Source organism: Prosopis cineraria, unplaced genomic scaffold, assembly GCF_029017545.1.
Source record: "Prosopis cineraria cultivar Desert tree isolate PC_DT_omini unplaced genomic scaffold, ASM2901754v1 PC12, whole genome shotgun sequence".
Classification (NCBI taxonomy): Eukaryota; Viridiplantae; Streptophyta; class Magnoliopsida; order Fabales; family Fabaceae; genus Prosopis; species Prosopis cineraria.
The window spans coordinates 38,173,052-38,182,138 of NW_026555343.1; the positions used below are offsets into that span (position 1 = coordinate 38,173,052).

The 9,087-nt window shown below is 30.6% G+C and overlaps 1 pseudogene; it reads left to right on the top strand.

Moving 5' to 3' along the window:
• Positions 1-521: 521 nt before the first annotated feature.
• LOC129289330 (probable LRR receptor-like serine/threonine-protein kinase At1g05700) lies at positions 522-8,173 on the top strand (annotated as a pseudogene).
• The last annotated feature ends 914 nt before the right edge of the window (positions 8,174-9,087 follow it).

Here is a 9,087-nt window from a genome sequence, read left to right on the forward strand (position 1 = left end):
TTAAAACATTGAGGTAGATAACACAATTAATCTATGTCGATTATTAGCAAGTGAGCTATTTACGTCCGTTTTCTTAATTATCGATCAAGATATTGGGATTTTTCATTCCATTCTTTCATCAACCATGCAATTTTATGGGGATGGAATCAAATTGGCTGATGACTTTTCTTGAAAGAATCAATGAAATAATACAACTCTCACCAAACAAACTTCTATTGAATTGCCGGTGTAAATGTCATGTTATGTATTTGTATTGAATGCAAACAACTCATTTTTTCAAGGGTATATACACAAGCATAGATTAAAATAAATGTTCAAGTACGTAAGTTTTGTTATTTTAAAGTGCTTATTATAGGTGTGCGTGTACTTGTGATTTTTTTTTGAGCAAATTCATTTAAGATTTTTTAAAAGAAGTAAGCCCTATGCCACCTAGGGTGATGATGACATTATTATATATTGACCATTTCACAAGTGTACATATAATTAACATAGTTTTATTGTATAAGTAACAACAAATGTCGCTCGCGTTATTGCATTCCTAATTAAGCAAAAGAGAATATGCAGAAAGTTATGGGAATGACAAAGAGCTTCTTCTCTTTTCTTGCAGGTTGTCTGGTTTTTGCAGTTCTGGTTCAATCTCAGGATCAGTCAGGTAATTTTCCACCCAAAAAAAAAAAAAAACTTATGAACTTGATTACATTACCATATATTTAATAACAAGAATAATTAATTAACCTCTGCCTCTATGTTTCAGGATTCATAAGCATAGATTGTGGGGCACCTGCCAAGTCCACCTACGATGAGAAGACAACAGGCATAAATTACATATCCGATGACAAGTTCATAAATTCTGGAGTGAGTAACTCCATAACCAGCGAGCTCAAAAGCATGTATCAACAGCAACTTTGGAACTTAAGAAGCTTTCCTCAAGGAACAAGAAACTGTTACACAATAAACATCACAAGGGGCTCTAAATATCTGATCAGGGCTAATTTTCTTTATGGGAATTATGATGGCCTGAATGAGTTACCAAGTTTTGATCTTCATCTTGGGCCTAACTTGTGGGAAACAGTCAAAATAACAAATGCATCTCAATTAGTAATCCCTGAAATCATACATTTTCCATCACTAGATTACATTCAAATCTGTCTGGTGGACACAGGCCTTGGAACCCCATTTATGTCTGCCATAGAATCAAGGACTTTGATAAATGATACTTATGTTACTCAGTTTGATGGACCCTTGTCACTTCAATTGAGGTTGAATTTAGGCTCAACCAGCAACGAAGTTTACAGGTAAATATCCTTACTTTGATTTTTATAGGGACAATGAAACCTTTAATTTCTTAAGTTTATCTTAATTATCAATTTAATCTTTATCAATTGGAAATTCTTTAACGTTTCATAATCATACAAAAATAATTCTTATCGTGTTATTTCTCCTTACCATAAGGATTAATTGTACGTGATCATGAAACTTTAAAAACTTGATTAATAAAGGCTGAACTTCAAACATCAAATCAATAACTAAAGGCAAATTTGAGAAACAAAAATTTCATTATCCCATTTTTATACATCTAAAAGAGTTTTTCAGTTGTACTCTTGAGAATCGGTGTTTTTGAACATGTTAACATTACTTTGGATGCATTTGTATATCCGTTATATGAAATTAATTATAGAAAAATTGATTAACATAATTAATTTTGAATATAATTAATTCGGTTAGATGGTATAATTGACTTATAAAATTGATTGTAAGTATATTTGAAAAGCGTAATTGAAATCAGGTTATAAAACCATGGTCTTGTGAAAAAATATATTAAACACTCCTCTTACATATCAAAATCAATTATAAACTCTAAACTGTGATTTTCTTAAAAAATTCCAAACACCACTATTACATGTTAAAATCAATTATACCCAAAACTATAGCTTTCTTAGAAAAATACAAAAACCCTTATATACATGCCAAAATGAATTATACTTTCATAAAAAAATTATCCAAAATCCATATAAGCTTTATTTTATAAATTATAGTTTTGAATTCATAATTAATTTTGGTATCTATATGGGTGTTTTAATATTTTTAAGAAAGCCATGATTTTGGGTTTATAATTAATTTTATCATATATTAAGAGTGTTTGGATATTTTTAAGAAAACAATAGTTTTGATTTCATAATTAATTTTGATATGTAATAGAGGTGTTTGAATATATTTTTACAAAATCATGATTTTAACCTCTGAAGTATCCAAACATGTTATACTACTTTAATTTGTTGATAAAGCACAATGATGTTGTACAAACTATATAACCAACCCTAATCAGTAGAATAAGGCTTTTTGTTATTGCTATTGTTTATATTAGTTTTTCTAAACACAAAAAAAAGGCTAAGGGTATTTTTTAAAGTAAAAATAAGCAATTATTAGTATGCTCTAAATCAACTTTTTAACTAGCAGATTAAACTAGTGGTTCTTTACTCCATCTTTACATATTAAAAAAATATCTGATAAGAGAATTACTTTGCCACAGGTATCGTGATGATGTTTACGATTGCTTCTGGTATTATAATGTCTACAAGCCGGACTGGACGCAAATAAGTGCTTCAATTACTGCAGATTCCTTAGTTCAAACTCATTACGAACCACCAGCCACTGTTATGAGTACCGCAGCCACGCCACTAAATGAAAGTGCTCCAATGTTAGTGTTGTGGGAGCCAGAAGATGCGACAGACCAATTCTATGTTTACATGCATTTTACAGAGCTGCAAGTCTTAGAAAAGAATCAGACAAGATCATTCAACATTTCCCTAAATGATGGTCTCTTTTTTGCTGATGTTGTACCTAAGTACAATTACACAAACACTATATTCAGCAGGTATCCTACCAAGGGAAAAATAATTCGGATTTTGCTTCAGAAGACTGAGATTTCAACCCTCCCTCCCATTCTCAATGCCATTGAAATTTATTCAGTTAAAGAATTTTCACAACCAGAAACAGAAGAAGGAGATGGTATGTTCTGCAAATATAAACTCTAGAATGAACTCTCTGGTAGAATCAAGAATAGATGTGTTAGAGATATATAGGGCAAGTTTGGTTTCTATTTTTAAAAATAGTTTTTTTAAAAAAAATTAAAAAATCATTTAAATAAGCATTTTGATTTTAATTGCTTTCAAAAAAGTTTTTATTTTTTAAAAAATGGAAACATCTTAAAACTGTTTTTATTTCTTTTATTTTCAAAACATATTACATTTGAATATTAAAAATACGGTCAATGTGACCGATCATTATCATAAATAAGTATCATTAATTATCAACAATCATCACTATCCACCAATTTTTTTAATTCTAAAATTGTTTGTAAATTAATAAAATTAAACAAATTTTCTTTTTGTTTTATTTTGAAATAAAATTTTAAAATTGTATTGCAAAACAATTTAAAAAAAATGGAAACACAAACAAACAGGCCCATATTTTCTGTTTCTTTTTTTTTTTTTGGGATAATATCCATTTTTTTCTGTTTCTTCATGTGCTTGAATTAGACTACTTTTCTTTTATAGATTGACTTTCACCTAAGAATTCTTTAGTTTTTCAAATAATCTAGTAGAGAAGAGACATGATATAGACTAACTTGTAATTTTGAGAAACAGTTGATGCAATCACAACAATCAAGTCTTCTTATGGGGTGACAAGAAATTGGCAAGGAGATCCATGTGGTCCTGTGGCCTACATTTGGGAAGGCCTAAATTGTACTCATGATGGCCAGAATTCCCCTAGAATCACAACCCTATGAGCTTGTTTTCCCAAAATCAATGTTATTACTTCATGAAACTTGAATCAGAAACTTCCAATAATATTGGAAAAGCCAAACAGGAATTTGTCTTCAAGTAGATTGCCAGGACAGATAATTCCTTCCATCTCAAATCTCACCATGTTAGAGATGTTGTGAGTATTTTTTTATACTAGCTTGGTCTACTCTTCTTTTTGATTTTTTTTCCCATAATTTCTTTGGTTCCCTTCATATTCGGTTTGAATAATGAGGAAAATGAAGGGTGAGATTATTAGCAAGGAAAATGTTCAAAAATAGTAATTTTTTATTATTTTTGAGAATTTTTCTTCCTAGAATTATAACTCCCCCCTATTTTCTTCTTTGACAATAAAGAAAATCTCATTTTTAAGGGGGAGAATATTTTCAGGGATTTATCAAACAATAGCTTAAATGGACCGGTGCCTAGCTTTTTGTCTCAACTACAAAACCTGAAGATCTTGTAAGTTGCTTGTCATTAATAATCAGATCTCATGGGTTATAAAATGGAAAAGGATGTTATATATATAGTTCGATTTTTTTTTCCCCCAGAAATCTTGAGAACAACAACTTCACAGGTGTTGTTCCCTCTGATCTGGTTGAAAAATCAAAGAAAGGTTCTTTGTCACTAAGGTATGGTTCTTGTTAAAATCTTAATATCCTAGAAGTTGTTTTAAATGAATTTAGCACATAAATATTCATATTTCTTAATCTCCATACATAAAAAAATCACTACTAAAAAATTGACGACAAAATCAGTCAATAGTTTTGAATTTAATGATGAATTTTTTTCATAACTATCGCATCACTCATTTAGTGCTGGAATTTCCCATCACTATTTTATTCTAGTATTATATTGAAATTCATTTTGTGCATCTCAACATATACCTTCTATTCATGCCACCACCTGTAGCTCCTATGCCATAATCCATATTATCATCTTTTGTCAATTAAGCTACTCATCTCTCGGTGCACTACTTTTTTTCACTAGAGTTATAATAAAACCGCAGCCTCTACGGGCATATTATTCAAAATTTATTATATATATATATATTATTAAATTACGCATTAACATAAATATCAATTAATATATATCATTTTATACAATCAATTCTTCAAGTAATTATTTCCTAATTTAAAATTATATTAAAATTTTCAATATTCTTATTTTAGTAATTGTTATGAATTTTTTATGTGCATCTTTATATGTATAACGTGAATTTTTTTTACATTTTTACACAAGTATTTTGATCAGTTTAATTATTTTTTGCCACTACTAATCTATCACTGTATAAAATTTAGTGACATATAAACATATAATTCTTGACAAAATGGTGATGGCTTACGACATTTATCCGACACTAATTTTTGTGTTTATCCACGGATTTCGGTTCCTCACTAAACCTTCCACACTTGGCTTTTATTCGTGATGTATTTTAATCAACTTAATATGAAATATGCCATTAATTTTAGTGTTTCAAGTAATGAATTAACTTTGTCATCTTGTTCTCAGGATATCATATTCTCCTTAACAGATCATTAGATCTCCACCCCCCATTTAATGCAAAGCTGAATCAACTAATTAGTTATTTGTTGATGTCTTCTAAATAGAGCTATAGAATACTTGCAAGATTTATTGACAGATATGAACATAATAACTTCTTTGACTTTCCATGCTAGTGTTGGACAAAATCCATATCTATGTGAATCTCCTCCATGCAATAAGAAGAAAAAGAACAATACTATTATTCCCATAGTGGCATCAGTTGGTGGAGTCCTGATACTTCTGATAGCCTCAACAGCAATATTTTTTACCCTTAAAAGGAGAAAATCAAGAGGTGAGGCTGTCTTTAATTATCAGTCATATGTGCATATGCACACACAGACACACAATTTTTGTTGTTCATGTGAAAGAACCAGCCATTAAAAGCTTTTTATTTTTTATTTTTTTTGTGATGTCAAATTTTAAACAGGCCCAATTGAGACCTCATAGCTAGCTGAAAAAGTTGCAGAACAAAAAGACACATCTCTGCAAGTCATAAATGGAGAATATTCATACTCTGATGTCCTCAAAATGACCAATAACTTCAGCACAATTCTTGGAAAAGGTGGGTTCGGAGCAGTTTATTTAGGTTACATCGATGAACTCCTGTTGCTGTTAAAATGCTCTCTACATCATCAAACAATTCCAAGCAGAGGTAAAAAAAAAAAAAATTAACGGTGTACCAAAACCACATGATTTTTAAATCGTTAGGTATATATGTATTTATGTTTTAATTAAGCATGGTTGTGAAATTGCTTGTCAGGTTAAACTTTTAATGAGAGTTCATCACAGAAATCTGACTTCCCTTATTGGGTATTGCAATGAAGAAACCAGTAAGGGGCTTATATATGAGTACATGGCTAATGGTAACCTACGAGAGTGCCTCTCAGGTTTGTTGGTGGAAATCAATTTCAATATAGTAGTCTGAATATGGATAACAGTAAGTATAGAAAGTTATGGAGTTCGATTCTGCAGGAAAAGGTGGCAAATCAAAGTTTCTCACTTGGGAAGACAGACCTTGTATAGCACTGGGGGAAGACAGACTTTCTATAGCACTGGATGCAGCACTAGGTCAGAAAATGAACCAAGTTAATTAATTATTGTGTATTCAATTTTCACTTCTAAAATCTTTCTAAGTGAATGGTATTTGCTATAAAATTTGGCCCAGGGTTGGAGTATCTACATAATGGATGCAAGCCACCTATAATCCACAGAGACATTAAATCTTCAAACATATTGTTGAATGAAAAATTCAAAGCAAAAATAGCTGATTTTGGTCTATCTAAAACTATCCCAACTGATGATGGAACTCATGTGTCAACTGTTGTTGCTGGTACTCCTGGTTATCTAGACCCTGAGTAAGTCCTTCAATAATTATCTTGCTTAATCTTTTTTTGTTCTTGTGTTAAAAAAAAAAACGATAATGAGAATAAGTTATTCTAAGTGCATTTTGGTTTCACATTGGAAACCGCCAAATTCAATATATAATAAACAAACTCTATAAGTGCATGTTTTCTTTAATCCAATATTATTCTTATGTTACAAATGTACTCTAAGTTATTCTGTATTCTGTTTCATAGGTACTACATAACAAACAGATTGATAGTGAAAAGTGATGTTTATAGCTTTGGAGTAGTTCTTTTGGAGATAATCATAAGTCTACCAGTCATATCAAGAAACCATAAGAGAACTCATATAAGTCATTGGGTTAGTTCCATGGTTAATTACGAAAATTAATTACGAAAATCTTCTTTTGCATAAATTAATTATTTACTAATATTGGTTAATTATGAGTTCTCTGGGCCACTAGGTAATCATTGTTTTATTTATTAATTATGTATACTATAGATCAATCTAATTGTAATAGCCTTGAAAATATATATATATATATATATATTAACATTAATAATAAAATTTTTATGTATTTATTTAAAAATTTTGGAACAGATGTAACAAGGTAAAATTGTGGCCTAGTGATATATGAGGCAGTAAATCATTTATTAAATTCAAGTTCGAATCTTATTAATGTAAGGAGAGGGATTTTATTTCATTTTTAGTCTTGATAAAAGTATAAAGAGCTTAAATTTTGATTTAAATAAATTTCTCTTTTAATTTATATTTTATTTAATTTTTTTTGTTTTATAAAAAAAATGGAAAGTGGTGGTCTAATAAAACTCATAATAGTAGTTTGCTTGAAGGTACAGGGCTCAATTTTTTTTTTTTGGAGCAAAAGATAAATTTCATTTCATTTTAATTTTAGAAAAATTTACCAAACATGGCCCCATGTCTTTTAGTTGACAGAAAAAGTTTAGGGTCCTTTCCTGTAAGTTTTTCAGTTATTCTTACATAAGCTTTTTATTCTCCTACTCGTGCGAAAAAACAGAGCATCGCCAGAAAGTTCATTCTTCCTCCTCTTCACCGACATAGAATCTCTCATTCTTCAGCGTTGAACCATCTCTCTCTAGTCCAGTTGTTGTTTTCCTGGTTGCCGTCGACTTGAGCTATTTTCGCCGTTGTGAGTGGCTGCTGGAAGTGGTGAAGATGTTGCGTGTTCAGCCTTTCAACTTTCTTCCCTTCAACAGCGGCTTCCGTGCGCGCGCGCGCTGGAGACTTCATCTTCCTCTACCGTTCAAGCAGCTGCGAGTCGTCACCCTTCCTCCATCGTTCAGTCAGCGGCCACCGGTGACTGTGCGTGCCCATCGTTGCCGTCGGAGTACGGGTTCTTGCAGCCTTCTTCTCTTCCTCTGTTTTGCCATCGGTCTTCACCTCTCTTCGATGCTCACTGTTCAGGTTTCTCCTTGTTCTGCGTTGTTGCTGTTCTGGTGTAGCTGTAAGAGTTTTCAATTTTCTGTCTCTGGTTGGTAACATGAGGTATAGAAGTTTAAGTTCTCTTCCCTTTTGCTGTTCCGTGCGTGTGTTATTGGCTAAGTCGTGGAATTTTAATTTTTTTTTCCTTTAACCGTGATTGGGACTTCTTTGTGTTTGAAGTTAATTTTCTATTGAGGCATATATAGTTTTGGAGTTTGATGGATTTAAATACATTTATTATAAAATTTTGGGAGTTGGAATTGATGAGAGAAAAGTCGGTAATAGTTGATGACTTAATGCTTATAAAGTGTTTGATAAAATGTTTGATAAGAGAAATTTTGTTTGAATATATATTTTGGAATTTAACTAACTCACATATAAGAAATATATCTAATTTGAGCGTTAATGATTATTGAACCTGACTTGAGTATTGTAAAAGAATTAAACAATAAAGTGATGGTGGAGGTATGTGTGTAGTTAGTTGAATGTTAAAAGACTTTATTGGGTGGTTTGAAAATAATGCACATTTGATGTCCTAACAAAAATCTTAATTTAATGGAGTAATTAGCATTAGTTATTGAGTAATTTTTATGTGTAAAGTCTTATTTCTAAAATTTCAAGTCTATTATAATTAGGGGTGGTAATGTTGGGAGGAAACTCTTAAACTTGTTCGATGTTAATTAAAACCTTAATATATTTTATAGGGTGTTTAGAAGAGAAGAAATTTAATTGAAATTATAAGAAGTGAATTTTGAATTTTGAAAACATTTCAGGTAAGTAAAAAGCATTCCAACGACTCTTTAGCAATTCATTTTTATAAAAGTATTGGTTTAACATATTCATGTGCCTTCTCTTTTATTTACATAACTATTTTTATTTCATAAGAACAAATGATAGAGTATTTTAATTTATTTATTTATTAATTTACGTATTT